General features: G+C 38.3%; 1 long non-coding RNA gene across 1 annotated transcript in view; it reads left to right on the top strand.

Moving 5' to 3' along the window:
• Positions 1 to 19,351, top strand: part of LOC131753607 (uncharacterized) — a 125,130-nt gene that overhangs the window by 61,626 nt on the left and 44,153 nt on the right. The gene's annotated exons all lie outside the window — the stretch shown is intronic.

The following is a 19,351-nucleotide window of genomic DNA, read 5'->3' as shown; positions in this document are numbered from 1 at the left end:
TGTAGGTTTTTTTGTCCCTCGTTTCCTTTCTTACTGTCTTTCTTTGTGTTCCGTTGACCTTTTTTTTAAACATATTTATTGGCGAATAATTTCTTTACAGTGGTGTGTTAGTTTCTGCTTTATAACAAAGTGAATCAGCTATACCTACACATATCTCCCCATATCTCTTCCTTCTTGTGTCTCCCTCACTCCCACCCTCCCTATCCCAACCCTCTAGGTGGTCAAAAAGCAACGAGCTGATCTCACTGTGCTATGCGGCTGCTTCCCACTAGCTATCGATTTTAGATTTGGTCGTGTATATATGGCCATGCCACTCTCTCACTTTGTCCCAGCTTAACCCTTCCCCCTCCCCATATCCTCAAGTCCATTCTCTAGTAGGTCTGCAACTTTATTCCCGTCCTACCCCTAGGTTCTTCATGACCATTTTTTTTTTTTTTTAGATTCCATATATATGGGTTAGCATACGTTATTTGTTTTTTTCTTTCTGACTTACTTCATTCTGTATGACAGACTCTAGGTCCATCCACCTCACTGCAAATAACTCAATTTCATTTCTCTTTTATGGCTGAGTAATATTCCATTGTATATGTGTGCCACATCTTTATACATTCATCTGTCAATCGACACTTAGGTTGCCTCCATGTCCTGGCTATTGTAAATAGAGCTACAATGAACATGGTGGTACATGACTCTTTTTGAATTATGGTTTTCTCAGGGTATATGCCCAGTAGTGGGATTGCTGGGTCATATGATAGTTCTATTTTTAGTTTTTTAATGAACCTCCATACTGTTCTCCATAGTGGCTGTATCAATTTACATTCCCACCAACAGTGCAAGAGGGTTCCCTTTTTTCCACACCCTCTCCAGCATTTATTGTTTGTAGATTTTTGATCATGGCCATTCTGACTGGTGTGAGGTAATACCTCGTTGTAGTTTTGATTTGTATTTCTCTAATGGTTAATGATGTTGAGCATGCTTTCATATGTTTGTTGGCAGTCTGTATATCTTCTTTGGAGAAATGTCTATTTAGATCTTCTGCCCAGTTTTGGATTGAGTTGTTTGTTTTTTTGATATTGAGCTGTATGAGGTGCTTGTAAATTTTGGAGAATAATCGTTTGTCAGTTGCTTCATTTGCAAATATTTTCTCCCATTCTGAGGGTTGTCGTTTCATCTTGTTTATGGTTTCCTTTGCTGTGCAAAAGGTTTTCAGTTTCATTAGGTACCATTTGTTTATTTTTGTTTTTATTTCCATTTCTCTAGGAGATGGGTCATAAAAGATCTTGCTGTGATTGATGTCATAGAGTGTTCTGCCTATGTTATCCTTTAAGAGTTTTATAGTGTCTGGCCTTACATTTAGGTCATTAATCTATTTTGAGTTTATTTTTGTGTATGGTGTTAGGGAGTGTTCTAATTTCATTCTTTTACATGTAGCTGTCCAGTTTTCCCAGCACCACTTATTGAAGAGGCTGTCTTTTCTGCATTGTATATTCCTGCCTCCTTTATCAAAGATAAGGTGACCATATGTGTGTGGGTTTATCTCTGGGCTTTCTATCCTGTTCCATTGAGCTAGATTTCTGGTTTTGTGCCAGTATCATATTGTCTTGATTACTATAGCTTTGTAATATAGTCTGAAATCAAAGAGCCTGATTCCTATAGCTCCATTTATCTTTCTCAAGACTGCTTTGGCTATTTGTGATCTTTTGTGTTTTAATACAAATTGTGAAATATTTTGTTCTAGTTCTGTGAAAAATGCCAGTGATAGTTTGATAGGGATTACAATGAATCTGTAGATTGCTTTGAGTATTATAGTCATTTTCACAATGTTGATTCTTCCAATCCAAGAACATGGTATATCTCTCCATCTGTTTGTATCATCTTTAATTTCTTTCATCAGTGTCTTATGGTTTTCTGGATACAGGTCTTTTGTCTCCTTAGGTAGTTATTCCTAGGTATTTTATTCTTTTTGTTGCAATGGTAAATGGGAGTGTTTCCTTAATTTCTCTTTCAGATTTTTCATCACTAGTGTATAGGAATGCAAGAGATTTCTGTGCATGAATTTTGTATCCTGCTACTTTACCAAATTCATTGATTAGCTCGAGTAGTTTTCTGGTAGCATCTTTAGGATTCTCTAAGTATAGTATCATGTCATCTGCAAAACTGACAGCTTTACTTCTTTTCTGATTTGGATCCTTTTATTTCTTTTTCTTCTCTGATTGCTGTGGCTAAAACTTTCAAACCAATGTTGAATAATACAGAAGAGAGTGGACAACCTTTTCTTACTCCTGATCTTAGTGGAAATGGTTTCAGTTTTCCACCATTGAGGATGACGTTGGCTGTGTGTTTGTCATATATGACCTGTATTATGTTGAGGCAAGTGCCCTCTATGCCTGCTTTCTGGAGGGTTTTTATCATAAATGGGTGTTGAATTTTGTTGAAAGCTTTTGCTGCATCTGTTGAGGTGATCACATGGTTTTTATTCTTCAGTTTGTTAATATGGTGTATCACATTGATTGATTTGCGTATACTGAAGAGTCCTTGCACTCCTGGGATAAACCCTACTTGATCATGGTGTATGGTCCTTTTAATGTTTTGTTGGATTCTCTTTGCTAGTATTTTGTTGAGGATTTTTACATCTATGTTCATCAGTGATATTGGCCTGTAGTTTTCTTTCTTTGTGACATCTTTGTCTCGTTTTGGTATCAGGGTGATGGTGAACTCATAGAATGAGTTTGGGAGTGTTCCTCTCTCTGCTATATTTTGGAAGAGTTTGAGAAGGATAGGTATTAGCTCTTCTCTAAATGTTTGATAGAATTCGCCTGTGAAGCCATCTGGTCCTGGGCTTTTGTTTGTTGGAAGAGTTTTAATCACAGTTTCAATTTCAGTGCTTTTGATTGGTCTGTTTATATTTTCTATTTCTTCCTGGTTTAGTCTTGGAAGGTTGTGCTTTTCTAACAATTTCTCCATTTCTTCCAGGTTGTCCATTTTATTGGAATATAGTTACTTGTAGTAATCTCTCATGATCCTTTGTATTTCTGCAATGTCAGTTGTTACTTCTCCTTTTTCATTTCTAATTCTATTGATTTGAGTCTTCTCCCTTTTTTTCTTGATGAGTCTGGCTAAAGGTTTATCAATTTTGTTTATCTTCTCAAAGAACCTACTTTTAGCTTTATTGATCTTTGCTATTGTTTCCTTCATTTCTTTTTCTTTAATTTCTGATCTGATCTTTATGATTTCTTTCCTTCTGCTAACTTTAGGGATTTTTTTGTTCTTCCTTCTCTAAATCCTTTAGATGTAAGGTTAGGTTTTTTTTTGAGATGTTTCTTGTTTCTTAAGGTAGGATTGTATTGCTATAAAGTTCCCTGTTAGAACTGCTTTTCCTGCATCCCATAGGTTTTGGGTCCTCGTGTTTTAACTGTCATTTGTTTCTAGGTATTTTTTGATTCCTCTTTGATTTCTTCAGTGATTTCTTTGTTATTAAGTAGTGTATTGTTTAGCCTCCATGTTTTTGTATTTTTTACAGATTTTTTCCTGTAATTGATATTTAGTCTCATAACGTCATCAGAAAACATACTTGATATGATTTCAGTTTTCTTAAATTTACAAAAGGCTTGATTTCTGACTGATGATATGATCTATCCTGGAGAATGTTCCATGAGCACTTGAGAAGAAAGTGTATTCTGTTGTTTTGGGATGTAATGTACTATAAATATCAATTAAGTCCATCTTGTTTAACATATCATTTAAAGCTTGTGTTTCCTTATTTATTTTCATTTTGGATGATCTGTCCATTGGTGAAAGTGGGGTGTTAAAGTCCCCTACTACGATTGTGTTACTGTTGATTTCCCCTTTTATGGCTGTTAGCATTTGCCTTAGGTATTGAGGTGCTCCTATGTTGGGTGCATAAATATTTACAATTGTTATATCTTCTTCTTGGATTGATCCCTTGATCATTATGTAGTGTCCTTCTTTGTCTCTTGTAATAGTCTTTGCTTTAAAGTCTATTTTTTCTGATATGAGAATTGCTACTCCAGCTTTCTTTTGATTTCCATTTGCATGGAATATCTTTTTCCATCCCCTCACTTTTAGTCTCTATGTGTCCCTAGGTCTGAAGTGGGTCTCATGTAGACAACATATATATGGGTCTTGTTTTTGTATCCATTCAGCCAGTCTATGTCTTTTGGTTGGAGCATTTAATCCATTTACATTTAAGGTAATTATCGATATGTATGTTTCTTGTACCATTTTCTTAATCATTTTGGGTTTGTTATTTTAGGTCTTTTCCATCTCTTGTGTTTCCTGCCTAGAGAAGTTCTTTTAGCATTTGTTGTAAAGCTGGTTTCGTGGTGCTGAATTCTCTTAGCTTTTTTTTGTGTGTGGTACACGGACCTCTCACTGTTGTGGCCTCTCCCGTTTCAGAGCACAGGCTCCGGACACACAGGCCCAGTGGCCATGGACCATGGACCCAATCACTCTGCGACATGTGGGATCCTCCTGGACCCGGGCATGAACCCGTGTCCCCTGCATCATCAGGCGGACTCCCAACCAATGCACCACCAGGGAAGCCCTCTCTTAGCTTTTGATTGTCTGTAAAGGTTTTAATTTCTCTGTCGAATCTGAATGAGATCCTTGCTGGATAGAGTAATGTTGGTTGTAGGCTTTTCCCTTTCATCACTTTAAATATGTCCTGCCAACTCCTTTCTGTCTTGTAGAGTTTCTGCTGAAAGATCAGATGCTAACCTTATGGGGATTCCCTTGTTTGTTATTTGTTGTTTTTCCCTTGCTGCTTTTAATATGTTTTCTTTGTATTTAATTTTTGACAGTTTGATTATTATGTGTCTTGGCGTGTTTATCCTTGGGTTTATCCTGTATGGGACTCTCTGTGCTTCCTGGACTTGATTAACTATTTCCTTTCCAATATTAGGTAAGTTTTCAACTATAATTTCTTCAAATATTTTCTCAGTCCCTTTCTTTTTCTCTTCTTCTTCTGGGACACCAGTAATTCGATTGTTGGTGCGTTTAATGTTGTCCCAGAGGTCTCTGAGAGTGTCCTCAGTTCTTTTCATTGTTTTTCTTTATTCTGCTCTGCAGTAGTTTTTTCCACTATTTTATCTTCCCATTCCCTTATCCGTTCATCTGCCTTAGTTATTCTGCTATTGATTCCTTCTAGAGAATTTTTAATTTCATTTATTGTGTTGTTCATCATTGTTTGTTTGCTGTTTAGTTCTTCTAGGTCCTTGTTAAACGTTTCTTGTATTTTCTCATTTCTTATATTTTCTCCATTCTATTTCTAAGATTTTGGATCATCTTTACCGTCATTACCCTGAATTCTTTTTCATGTAGAGTGCCTATTTACTCATCATTTGTTTGTTCTGGTGGGTTTTTACCTTGCTCCTTCATCTGCTGTGTGTTTCTCTGTCTTCTCATTTTGCTTAGCTTACTGTGTTTGGGGTCTTCTTTTTGCGGCTGCATGTTCGTAGTTCCTGTTGTTTTTGGTGTCTTCCCCCAAGGGCTAAAGTTGGTTCATTGGGTTGTGTAGGCTTCCTGGTGTAGGGAACTAGTGCCTGTGTTCTAGTGGATGAGGCTAGATATTGTCTTTCTGATGGGCAGGTCCACATCCAGTGGTGTCTTTTGGGGTGTCTGTGACCTTATTAATATTTTAGGCAGCCTTTCTGCTAGTGAGTGGGGTTGTTTTCCTGTCTTGCTAGTTGTTTGGCATAGGGTGTCCAGCACTGTAGGTTGCTGGTCATTGCGTGGAGCTGGGTCTTGGCATTGAGACGGAGATATCTGGGAGATTTTCGCCATTTGATATGCGGACCTTGGAGGTCTGTGGTGGACCAATGTCCTGAACTCGGGTCTCCCACCTCAGAGGCACAGGCCAGACACCCGGCCAGAGCACCAAGACCCAGACCTTCACGTGGCTCAGAATAAAAGGGAGAAAAAAAGAAGTAAATAAAATAAAGTTATTAAAATAAAAAATTATTATTATTTTTAAATTTATTTTTATTTTTTGTGGTACGCAGGCCTCTCACTGTTGTGGTCTCTCCTGTTGCGGAGCACAGGCTCTGGACGTACAGGCTCAGCGGCCATGGCTCACGGGCCTAGCTGCTCCACGGCATATGGGATCTTCCCGGACCGGGGCACGAACCTGTGTCCCCTGCATCGGCAGGCGGATTCTCAACCACTGCACCACCAGGGAAGCCCAAAAAGAAAATTATTAGAAAAATTAAAAGTAATACAAAAGAAAGAAGAGAGCAACCAAACCAAAAAACAAATCCACCAATGATAACAAGCACTAAAAACTATACTTAAACGAAACAGACAGAAAGAACCCTAGGTCAAATGGTAGAAGCAAAGATATACAGACAAAATCACACACAGAAGCATACACATACTCACTCACAAAAAGAGGAAAAGAAAATATATATATATATATTGTTGCTCCCAAAGTCCACCCCCTCAATTTGGGATGATTTGTTGTCTATTCAGGTGTTCCACAGATGCAGGGTACATCAAGTTGACTGTGGAGATTTAATCCGCTGCTCCTGAGGCTTCTGGGAGAGATTTCCCTTTTTCTTCTTCGCACAGCCCCTGGGGTTCAGCTTTGGATTTGGCCCCACCTCTGCTGTATGTCGCCTGAGGGCATCTGTTCTTAGCTCAGACAGGATGGGGTTAAAGGAGCAGCTGATTCGGGTCCTCTGGCTTACTCAGGCCGGGAGGGAGGGAGGGGTACGGATGTGGGGCGAGCCTGTGGCAGCAGAGGCTGGCGTGACATTGCAACAGCCTGAGGCACACCGTGTGTTCTCCTGGGGAAGTTGTCCCTGGATTGCGGGACACTGACAGTGGTGGGCTTCACAGGCTCCTGGGAGTGGAGGTGTGGATAGTGACCTGTGTTTGCACACTCTTCTTGGTGGTTGCAGCAGCAGCCTTAGCATCTCATGCCTGTCTCTGAGGTCCCCACTGATAGCCGTTGCTCACGCCCATCTCTGGAGCTCATTTAGGTGGTGTTCTTAATCCCCTCTCCTTGTGCACTGCGAAACAAAGAGGCAAGAAAAAGTCTCTTGCCTCTTCGGCAGTTCCAGACTTTTTCATGGAGTCCCTCCCGGCTAGCTGTGGCGCCCCCTTCAGGCTGTGCTCACACAGCCAACCCTAGTCCTCTCCTTGGGATCTGACCTCTGAAGCTGGGCCTCAGCTCCCAGCCCCCACCCACCCTGGCGGTTGAGCAGGCTGGTGAGTGCTGGCTGGCACCGATCCTCTGTGCAGGAATCTCTCTGCTTTGCCCTCTACACCCCGGTTGCTGCTCTCTCCTCCATGGCTCCAAAGATTTCCCCCTACCACGCCCCCATGTCCGCCAGTGAAGGGGCTTCCTAGTGTGTGGAAACTTTTCCTCCTTCACAGCTCCCTCCCAGAGGTGCTGGTCCCATCCCTATTCTTTTGTCTCTTTTTTCTTTTGCCCTACCCAGGTATGTGGGGAGTTTCTTGCCTTTGGGGAGGTCTGAGGTCTTCTGCCAGCATTCAGTAGGTGTTCTGTAGGAGTTGTCCCACGTGTAGTTGTATTTCTGATGTATTTGTGGGGAGGAAGGTTATCTCCACATCTTACTCTTCTGCCATCTTGAAGGTCTCCTGTTCCATTGATTTTTTTGTAGTGATGTGCTTTGATTCTCTTCTCATTTTATTTTCTGTATATTCTATAGATATATATTTTTTTGTGGTCACTGTTCCAATTATATAAGTTAACTTAAAGTTGTAGTTTCTGTTTTAATCTTATAACAACTTAACTTCGGTTACATTAAAAAATGCTACTGCTCCACTCCCTCCCCCCACTTTTATGTATTGTCACAGATTACATCTTTAAATATTATATACCCATTAACATAGATTTTTGCTTTTAAAAATGTTTTCATCTTTTAAGTTCTGTGCTCCAATTTACAGTAGTAAGGCTGTGTTAGTTCATGTATTTACCTTCACTGGAGAACCTTATATTTTCATTTGGCTTTGTATTGTTGTATATTGTCCTTTCATTTCAACTTGAAGGAATCCCTTTAGCATTTCTTGTGGAGCAGGTTAACTGTTAATGAATTCCCTTGGCTTTTGTTTATCTAGGAAAGTCTTAATTGCTTCTTCATTTTGAAAGACAGTTTTGCTGGATATAGTATTTTGATTGACAGTTCTTTGTTTTTTTTTACCCTAGCACTTGGAATATATTATCTCATTTCCTTGTGTCCTGCTAAATTTATACTGAGAAATCCACTGATAATCTTATGGCAGCTCCCTTGTATGGGATGAATTGCTTTTCTCTTGCTGCTTCCAAGATTCTCTCTTTTTTAGGCAGTTTGGTTATAATGTGTCTCTGGTTCTCTATGGATTTATCCTAGTTAGAATTGTTTGAGCTTTTAAAATCTGTATATCCATTTCTTTCCTCAGATTTGGGAAATTTGGGGCCATTATTTTTTCATATAAGCTCTCTTTCCTTTTCTTCTTCAGAGAGTTCCATAATGTACCTATTTGTCTACTTGTTTGTATGCCTACGTCTTTTAGGCTCTTTTTACTTTTTTCACTCTTTTTCTTTTTGTTCCTCTGAATCCATGAATTCAAATAACTGGTCTAAGTTCTCTGATTCTTTCTTTTACTTGACCAAATCTGCTGTTGAAGCCCTGTAATAAATATTTCAATTTAGTTATTTTATTTTTCAGCTCTAGAATTTGTGTTTGGTTCTTTTTTTTTAAAGAAAGTTTCTATCTCTTTATTTATATTCTCATTTTGTTAATGCATCATTTTCCTGATTTCATTTAGTTGTCTGTGTTCTCTTTTAGCTGATTGAACATCTTTTCTATAGGTACTTTAAATTCCTTGTCAGGCAGCTCATAGCTCTGCAATTCTATAGGGTTGTTTTCTGGTGTATAATTTCCTACCTTAGATTGTGCCATGTTCCTCTGTTTCTTTGTATGCCTTGTAATTTCTTGTTGGATTCAGGCTTGTGAAGAACCAACCACCATCCCAGTCTTTGTGTACTGGGTTTGTGCAGGGGTAGCCCTTTACCAATCAGCCTGGCTAGCAGTTCTAGGACCTTTCAAAATTTTCTGATCTCTTGCTCTCCTTGGTGTCTGTCTGTGGAACTACAGCTCTAATGTGCTGCTTGCCTCTTTTCAGTGGTTCCAAACTCTGGTACTGGTACTGTCAGCACTTAGTATAAGAGTCAAGCAAGACCAAGTCTGGCAAGACAGAAATCTGTCCCTTGTGCAGCCTCTATACAAGCCAGAAAATTGGATGCCAAAGTTCACTTTTTGTTTCCATGCTGAGGGAAGAGCCCTGGTATGGATTTTGCTCCTGAATACTCCATACTATGCTGCATAGGGTGAGGGACATGAACAGGTGTGCCAAGTGCTACACATTTTTCTACCCCTTTCACTGGAATCTCTTATTGGCTATACAATGGCTGTAGTTTCTCAACTGGTCTCTAGAGTTCTCACAGAGGTATTCTGGTTCATATATTGTTGTTAATTCAGAATCCCTGTGAAAGAAAGAAAGTCTGTACCTTCATAGTCCACCATCTTTCTAGAAATAACATTTTAAAGGAAAAGCATTTTTAGGGTATAGTACTGTCTGTAATAATGATCTCTTATTCTATTCTATTATGAAATGAAATATTTTGAAATTCATTTATTTTGATGTTCAGTTTATCCTGACCTGCACTATTGCTATATCAATTTATCCTAGGGGAAGACAGGCTCATTTTTGAGTTTTTTAAAGTCAAGTTAACTATTGGCTTACATACTTCCAACCTCATATTTTTGTATACTTAAATTTTTTTAAAAAAGGAGATTATTTTTTGTTAAGGATAACAGGCTACTGACTAGGTTTGCTGTGTGTGTGTGTGTATGTGTATCAAGGAAACCATGGGAAGAGCTGGTGTCTTTCCTCCATACTTATCAGAAGTAGGATGCCTTCCTTTGAGAATAGTGGGAAATAGGATGTCTATGTTAGTTGGAATTCATTTACGGATGCACTGAAATCAGGAAAGGGGTCATTTTATAGGGAATGATCCATTGGCTTTAGTAAACTACAAATGGTTATTGATTGCTACTGTTTCCCACTGTCAAAGGTCATTGTGTGATTATGCTAGTAAATTTGTATCTACTACTTACCTTAAGGTAACAATTATGGATTGAATTGTGTCACCCTCAAAAAGATATGTTGGAGTCCTAACCTCTAGTGCCTCTGACTGTGACCTTATTTGGAGATAGGGTCTTTACAGAGGTAATCAAATTAAAATGAGGTCATTAGGGTTGGACCTAATTCAGTGTGACTGGTATCCTTATATAAAAGGGAAATTTGGACACAGAGATAGACATGTACACAGGGAGAATGCCATATGAAAATGAAGGCAGAGATTGGGGTGATGTCTCTACAAGCCAAGAAACACCAAAGATTGTCAGCAAACCACCAGAAACTGGGAGAGAAGCATGAAACAGATTTTTCCTTCAAAGTTTTCAGAAGGCACTGACTCTGCCAACACCTGATCTTAGACTTCTTGCTACCAGAATTGTGAGACAATAAATTGCTGTTGTTTGATACCTTTTTTGTGGTATTTTGTTAAAGCAGGCCCAGGAAACTAATACAGTAACCTCTTACATTATGTTGCAGATTTTTTTTCCTAAAATCTTTATAAATGATTATCAAAGATGTTCAGTATCCATTACTGTAAACACATCCTGGGGTATATATGTTTATATGTTATCACATGTCAATATGTGTGGCTGAACCACACACTCCATTTTGTCAGCTCCATCTAAGGCCTTCAGTCCTATTCCCTCCCCTTTCTGTGTGACTGAGCTTTCGCCTACTCACAAGAAATGTGCCCAAGCCAGATGAGTTCCCTATCAGCTTTTTTGTTTGTTTTGTTTGTTTGTTTGTTTTTATTTTTGGCTGTGTTGGGTCTTTGTTGCTGTGTGTGGGCTTTCTCTAGCTGCGGCAAGTGGGGGCCACTCTTCGCTGTGGTGCACGGGCCTCTCATTGTTGTGGCCTCTCTTGCTGCAGAGCATGGGCTCTTGGCACGTGGGCTTCAGTAGTTGTAGCACATGGGCTCTAGAGCACAGGCTCAGTAGCTGTGGCGCACGGGCTTAGTTGCTCCATGGCATGTGGGATCTTCCCAGGCCAGGGATCAAACCCGTGTCCCTGGCATTGGCATGTGGGCTCTAAACCACTGTGCCACCAGGGAAGCCCTCCCTATCAGCTTTTACTCTTGTCTTCAACTGATATGAAAACTGGAAGAATGCCTTTTGCTGACACAGATGGTTAATGGTCATGAGACCCCTGGGGGGAGTAACCGCCCGCCTCCTCCCCGTTCTCAATTTTCATTGGTGCAGAAGTGCTTCTCACTTTGTAGTCAGATTCTGTTTTTAGCCTTGGCCTCTTTAAATCTCTTGTACTCCTTATGTTGGCAGAGCACAGCTGCAATGCCTCTTGATCATCATCTGCCCAATCCTGCCTGTATGTAAGTTACCCACAACAAACTTCATAATTCCATTTTATGGAGTTTCCTGCTTCATTTTTTAGTCTCAAAGTTCTATCACAGTTTGGAGGATATTAATTAGATATCTCCACCTTTCAACATAATGCTGAAGAGTTATCCTTTCAACCTAAAATTTTTCTACTCTTACCTCATTCAAATATTTTAATATGTATTGTGTTGGCATGTAAATATGCAAGGTTCTTTTGTGATTTGCGGTACAATATTTGGTAGAATGAATTGATAAATTTTGTGAAATCTTTTAGAGTTACCATCATCTTTGCTTTTCCCTTAAGAGATGTTTGGGTAGGACTCAACCTCATAATTGTGTAAGGGACAATTTTGGAAGGTAAATGATTATAGTCAAATAAGAAAGACTAGCAATTTCAACATGTCTAGTTCTATTGAAAATTTTTTTTTGTCTTAAAAGGAGTTGACTGGTCAAATCAGGCTTTTTCCTTAAGATATTATTTTGCAGTGTGAACCACTATCATTTTAACTCACTCAACTTGGGGTTAAATCAAATTTGCTGAGCAAGATAATACAGTTATTTGTGTGCACAACAGTAAGGGAAAGAAGAATGAATGGCATGTAACAGATGCTGTGCTTACAAAATGTCAAAGTTTTCAATGAACCCATGACTTTAAAAGGTCATATACCATTTTATAGTTACACCTTTTAAACTCAGTAATAAATACAGGATATGTGCTATACTTGGTTTCTACTCTAAATGCATTGGTTTCCCAATTTTCTACTCTAAATGCATTGGTTTCCCAATTTTCCATGTCAAAGAATGGCTTTACCATCTGCCACTGTTTTGTAGATTCCTTCAAACCCAGGCTTTTCTTCTTTTCTGATGTGTTTGTTAACTTTCATGAGGTGCTATCACTAAGACCTCACATTGTGGAGTTGTTTTATAGTATTTGGCCAGTAGTGATATGAGTGATTGGTTTGGAACAACCTTCAATGTCAGAAATAAATTTGGAGAAGAATTATGTGAACTCTAAGATCATTGTTGAAATTCTGGTCAGCATGATTGAGTAAGCAGATTATGCTATATTCCTTTTCTGCATGTAAACTAGATCAAACCGTAGTTGTTTTGTTTAAAATTTCTATATCCCTGTTTATGTTTGAGTACTTTATTTGTCATGAACTGAGAGAATATTATAGTCCCCTATTGTGATTATAGATTTATTTTTGCATTTCTATCAGATTTTATGTATTTTAAGACTATGCTTAGAATTTCATATTTCTTGACCATATGTTTATCATATGAAACACCTAACTATATCTATACATATCTACTGTTTATTTTGACCTTTAATTATACTTCGATTTACTATACTTATTTTACTTTAAAAATTAACTTAACGTCTCTATATTTTTATTCTGTATTATTTTGTTTTGGATGTGTCCTGGATAGATAGCTTAGAGCTGAGTTCAATAATGCAACATGATTTTCTACTTTTAATAGAGGACTTTATGTAACTTGCCATTTGTTGCCATTGCTGATGTCTGGAAATTATTTTTGACATGTTAATTTGTAGTATCTATTTTATATACTTTAAAATTATTTATTCCTTTCATCTTCCCAATTTTCTGCTCTGGTTTTGATCAAAATATTTGTGTTCTGATTTTTCCTTCTTATTGTTAGGAAATTATAAATCCTATTCCTCTAGACTCCAGAGGTTAACCTTTATTTTTTTAGACATACATTTAAACATATTTTTCTATCAGTATCCAAAACAAATCAGTAAATTTATCCTTGCTGAACAATGCAGGAACCTCAGTAGTTTTTACTTTATTCTACCTTCTCTCAGCCTCTTCCTCCCATGTTGAGATCATCAGAGATAATAGTTACAGATCATTATTATTTAATATTAAAATTTGCTTAGCTAATGTTTTATTGGTTTCATTGCTAGTTATTGTTTCTTCTTTATTTCTTAGAGTCTCTTTATTTGCTTGATTCTCTGGTTTATTTGCTTGTTTTATTTGCTTGATTCTCCTACCCCACCCCCAGCTTTATTGAGGCATAATTGACAAAAGTTGTGTATATTTAAGATGTACAGTGTGGTGTTTTGATATGCCACATATTGTTTCCAGAGGGTTTATAGGAAATAACATTTCTGTATCTTTGGGGATCTGAAAATATATTTACTTTGCTTTCATATTCAAAAAACATTTTGATTGAATATAGAAAATTTTAGATTCAAAATAATTTTCATTCAGAGCTTTGAAGATATTTCTCACATGTCTTCTTGCATCTAGAGTGGACGTGATGTGATACCAGTCAGATTTTTTTTTTTTTTTTGGGTAAATAACCCCCATCTTTTTCTCAAAGCTTTTACTATTTTGACTTTATATAAAAAATGTGTCCAGATGTGAGTCCTTTTATGTTCATCCTCCTCATTCCTTCAATTTCAAGACCAGAGTCTTTCTTCAATTACAGGAGTGTGTCTTCCATTATTTTTCTTTATTTTCCCTGCTCCATTTTTTTCTGGTCATTTCTTATGGAACTTTGATAGATGAAGCCTGGATCTTCTGGATTTATCCTCCATGTAGTTTGCAATTTTTATGCCATTTATTTGGAAATAATTTCAAACTTACAGGAACAATGCAGGAAAAGTACGAAGTACTTCTGCATAGCCTCCCACCAGATTTAGAAGCTGTTAACCGCTTGCCACGTTTGCTTTATCATTGTCTTTCTCTTTGTATGTCTATAATTTTTTTTCTAGAACCATTTGAAAGTCACAGAGTTAGTTTCCTGTTACCCCTAAACACTTTAGTGTGTAATTCCTAAGAGCACAAGGGTGTTCTCTTTTATAACCATATTATAATGAATTAAAATCAGGAAAATTTAACATTGATATACTAGTACTAGCTAGTTAAAAATGTTTTAATACATTTCATCTTTTTGTTCTATTTGTAATATAGTGTGGGTATCTTTAATTTTTAGCTGTGTTCATTCTTTTTTTTCTCTAGCCCATATAATGAGTTTTTATTTTGACAATTGCATTTTTCATTTGCAAGATCTCTAACTGATTTTTTTTTTTTTTTTTTTTTTTTTTTCTGGTACGCGGGCCTCTCACTGTTGTGGCCTCTCCCATTGCGGAGCAAGCTCCGGACGCGCAGGCTCAGCGGCCATGGCCCACAGACCCAACCGCTCCGCGGCATGTGGGATCCTCCCGGACCAGGGCACGAACCCGCGTCCCCTGCATCGGCAGGCGGATTCTCAACCACTGCGCCACCAGGGAAGCCCTAACTGATTCTTTTTTATAGCCTGACTCTTGTTTCATCATAGTTTGTCCTTTCTTATTTCATTAAGGTTATTAATTAAATTTATGTTACATTTACTTTGTTTCCTCTAATATTTATTCTTACTTAGTTCATGTGTTCTCATTTCTTCTGTTTAATTCTTCTCTTTTATTGTGTTGTTTTCCTTAAATATTTTGGTGATTTTTGGTTGTGTGTTCATCTTTGTATTTGAGAGTCCCTGTGATCAGCCAGTGAATGTTGTTTCTGTTTACCACAGCTTGGTTCAGTTATTGTGCGGAAGGGTGAGCCAGTAGCCAATATTCTGTTTCTGGATATTTCTTATTTCTCCTAAATGGTGCCAGCCACCAGAAACCTTGACTTTCCTTGGCAAGGTATACATTCATACTAACTACTCTTCCCAGAGACAGCTAACTTTGTTATGCATTGATTGGTCCAGTAGTAGAAGGGGAGGTTGTGTCAATTATCTGTGGTTGTAACATCAACAAAAAACCTCTCTAGAACTTAGTGGCTTAATACAACAGCACAGTTATTTAGCTGACAGTTTTGTGGGTCTGATGGGTGGTGCATCTGGTCTAGGCTGCTCTGCTTTTCTCTGCTGATCTTGTTCACACTTCTGTGTCCAGCAAGTGGTTCTGTGGCTTTACTATTCTGCTGTCAATTGGTAGGCTGGTTGCGGAACTGGTCTCAAATGGTCTCACTCACATGTCTGGCAGTTGGCTGAACACCCTGAGTCTACTCCATGAGGGCTCATCCTTTAGAAGGCCAGCTGGGGCTTGTTCACGTGGTGGTCTCAGGGTTCTAAGTATAAGAAAATAAGATTTTCAATCACATTTGCTTATATCATATTTGCTAATGTCCATTGACTGAAGCAAGTCAAATGGTCAACTCAGATTCAGAGTGAGGGGAAATAGATTCCACTTCTTGATGGGAGGAGCTGCAACATCACACTGCAAGGGTGTGAATGTGGGAAGGGAAAGATTTGTGATAATCCTAACAGTCTGCACCAGAGTCGCTGACCCACCTGGATGCACTAAATGTGGTTCTCCTCACAATGATCTGAGCAGTTTCCCAGGCCCTCTCCTCCCACCAGTTTTTGCCACTTCAGTGCCTGGAGTACTTCTGGCATCTCTCCATCTCCTTATAGTTTCTGTCTTTTCTGTGCTTGGACTGTGCTTACCTTCATATTTCCAACTCCATCTGCCTTCTGGGTTTTTTTTTTCTTAGTCTTTCTTTTTTTTTTTTTTTTTGTGGTACGCGGGCCTGTCACTGTTGTGGCCTCTCCCATTGCAGAGCACAGGCTCAGCAGCCATGGCTCATGGGCCTAGCCGCTCCGCGGGATGTGGGATCTTCCCGGACTGGGGCATGAACCTGTGTCCCCTGCATCAGCAGGTGGACTCTCAACCACTGCACCACCAGGGAAGCCCTGCCTTCTGTTTTTTAGGGTTTCTTTGTTGTTTAGAATATGCTGAGGGCATTTGTTCTTATTCTCTAGAGTTCATATGGATTTTTTTTTTAATATATTTAAAAATTAATTCTAAGTATATTTTAGGCAGGAATAGGAATCAGGGCATATTCTTAATTTGCCTTCTAATATGTATTACTTTTATAAACAGAATCATAAATTTAAAGATAGGACTAAAGTGCTTTTACTATTATATCACTTATTTCTACTATTTCCTCTGGGCTAATCATGTATCAAGCTCACCTAAGATGACTGTGTTATACTATGAAAATTTTATCTCAAGAAACTTTATTGGGATAAGTCGAGTTTCCTTTGAAAGAATAAAAGGGCAAAAGCTGACCACTTAAAAATGATATTTTATGGAGCTGATGAAAGATTTGAAAATAATCAACATTGAAAGGCTTTCACCTTTAACTGTTTTTAAACCTGCTACCTAAAGTAGGTATTTTATGAGGAAACAATTATTATTTCTTTTTATTCATCACATTAGCCATTGTAGTCTCAGTCCTAAGGTTTAATACTAAAAGTCTCTTACTTGAACATAGAGTCCTTTCAGCATAAAATTGTTCTTTCACAGTCAGAAAAGATTGAATTTGTCTGGAAAACTGCTATCCTACTGAAGATTAATGACAAAAAGTTCAGCTTGTTTTTTCACTTCACTGCATTCATAAATGATGCTGTCACACAAATATGTTGGTTACTGAAACTATTTCCCACAGCATGTGCTTTTCCTGAAAAGTGTATGGTAGTCATTTTATTATCATCTTGGGTTTCCTAAACCCTAGAGAATGAGTGAGTGAATGGATGAGATAAGAATAACAACAGTGAATCCAGAGTTCTTCTCCTCCCATTAACATTTAAATATCCTCATCTGCTTATCTTTAAAAAGCCTTCCTATGTCCACCGCACCCTACCAGCAATCCCCCATCCACAATTACACTTCTCTGAAGAACTACACCCTCTGTATTGATTTTCTCACTTCCCATCCTCTCCAATTAGGCTTCTCCATCAGAACTCTGTTGAAATAGGAAAGGTCACTCATCATCTCTTTGTAATAAACTCAGTAGGAAAATTTCAATCTTCATTTATTCACAGAAACTTAGTAGAACTCCTATTGTGTCCTGAGCACTATTCTAGATACTGGGATACAGTGTTGAACGAGAGAGATGATAAAATTCCTGGTGTCATGGAGCTCACATGAACAAGAATAATCAATTAGTGGCAAGTGTTATGATGATAATAAAGAGAGAGGAGAGAGAGAGAAAGAGAGAGGAAATGAATGAATGTTTTGACACTTGAATGACAAGGACCCAGCCTAGCTTCATCTGAACCTAGAAGTGGTGGGAGGAGCCACTGTGGCCACTGCTGTGATATCTCTGATGAAAGCCATGCTGAAGCTTGCCTGAAGTGGTGTTAGGAGATGAGGAGACAGGGGGCATCTGGGATGGCTGGGTCCTCCTTGAATAAGCATCCAAGGCTCAGGAGATGGTAGACTGGAGCAAATCTGGAAAGGTGCCTAAATAGCCCAATTGAGTAACCATGAGACTAGTGACCTACTATGGGTCTCATGCAGCAAAATGACTTTCTTTACAGCTAAAAAAAACCTCCCAAATGTATATATTAATTGTCCAATTTTTATGTACTTAAATAGCCTTATCAACAGTGTATAGGCTTGCGCTTGATCTATGGTTTTCACTATCACACCGATAATGCCCTTTGCTGGAGGTTTTGAAAGTCTTTGCCATAAATTTTCTAAGGGATTGTGACTGTTTATCAGGCATTTAGTTTGTCATGGTGTTAGATTGACCAGGCAATTGCTCATGTTGGAATTTGTAGGTTATGATTTGATAAATTAGATGACTGCTGCTACATAGGGAGTAGTTTGTTTTTGCCTTTTCTTTGATAATCCACTGGAAAACTGTAAATAATAATACTGCATATAAAAGAGACAAGGATGGATAAAGGTGTAAGGGAATAAATTTTCTCTGTAAGTAGCAAACAGCCATAAATCTCTTATTAAATTTTCCAGGCAGGGAGCCTGTCACTCTAAGCATGAGTTCTTATTATAAGGAAAACTTAGACCAGTTATGGACTTATTGTTCCAAAGCCTCAAACGGAGTTGAAATGTTTTACATTTTGACGCCATTTTTTTGGTGGGGAGGGCAGGGTCAAGGGTAAAATAAGCCATTATTTAAAAATTTAAGCATAATAGTTCTCAGTCATAAGCAATTGAAACCAATTTTGGCTGATTTAAGAAGAAAATTTTTCATTCAAAGGACACTGAGCTAGAGAACCGGTCTTGGGACTATGCAGATGGGAACAACAGTCCAAATCATGCCTCAGAACTAGCTCAGTGGGGACATTGCTGTCACTGCTGCTAAGAACTACAGCTTGCACTGTTGGAATACCTAGCAGTGGACTCTGGAAGCTGCCATCAGCTCTGCTATCCATGCTACCTAAAGAACTTGATTTTTGTGACAGCCCCCTCCATTTCCATAGATAATTTATTCCTCCTGTGCCTTACCTGACAAGGTGAATGAGACTGACTTTCCCAGCAAGGGCTTGTCCTGGGATTTGGTGAGTTTGGGGAATTTATGACATCCAAATTCATCCATTTCCCCCATTCCATATCTCAGTTTTCTATTCTGATCAGCGCTTTTACTTTCTTATAAGTGATCTCAGTGGGTTATGAATTCAGCTGACATTATAATTTAGAAACTTGCAGGATCAAAGTTTCAGTTTGATTTTCAGTTATCTCAGCCCTAGGCTGAAAGCGATAAGAGATTCTTTTCGCAGTCAGGGAAATTTGGGATTTCACTTCATGCCTCTAGACAAGAATTTGAGATTTCAACTTGTCATTCTTTTCTTTTAAGCAGTGTAGCACTGTTAGAAGCAACCTCCATGCCCCATAGTTCTTGAATTCCTTACATCTGTCATATACTTCTGTGGCAATGGATTATGTGCTCCTTATTCAATGAGGACTTCTTTAAGTTGATAATTTCATAACTTGTCCCATGGGCTTGCACATTCCCATCTCTTAATACTGGCTGGATTTTCATTGTTTTTATTTTCAACCAGGCCAGATATCCAATTCCATTTTTTTGAGA

The sequence above is a fragment of the Kogia breviceps genome, chromosome 3 (assembly GCF_026419965.1).
Source record: "Kogia breviceps isolate mKogBre1 chromosome 3, mKogBre1 haplotype 1, whole genome shotgun sequence".
NCBI lineage: Eukaryota > Metazoa > Chordata > Mammalia > Artiodactyla > Physeteridae > Kogia > Kogia breviceps.
Note: the sequence above shows the minus strand (reverse complement) of the source record. Positions and strands in the feature narration are given on the sequence as shown.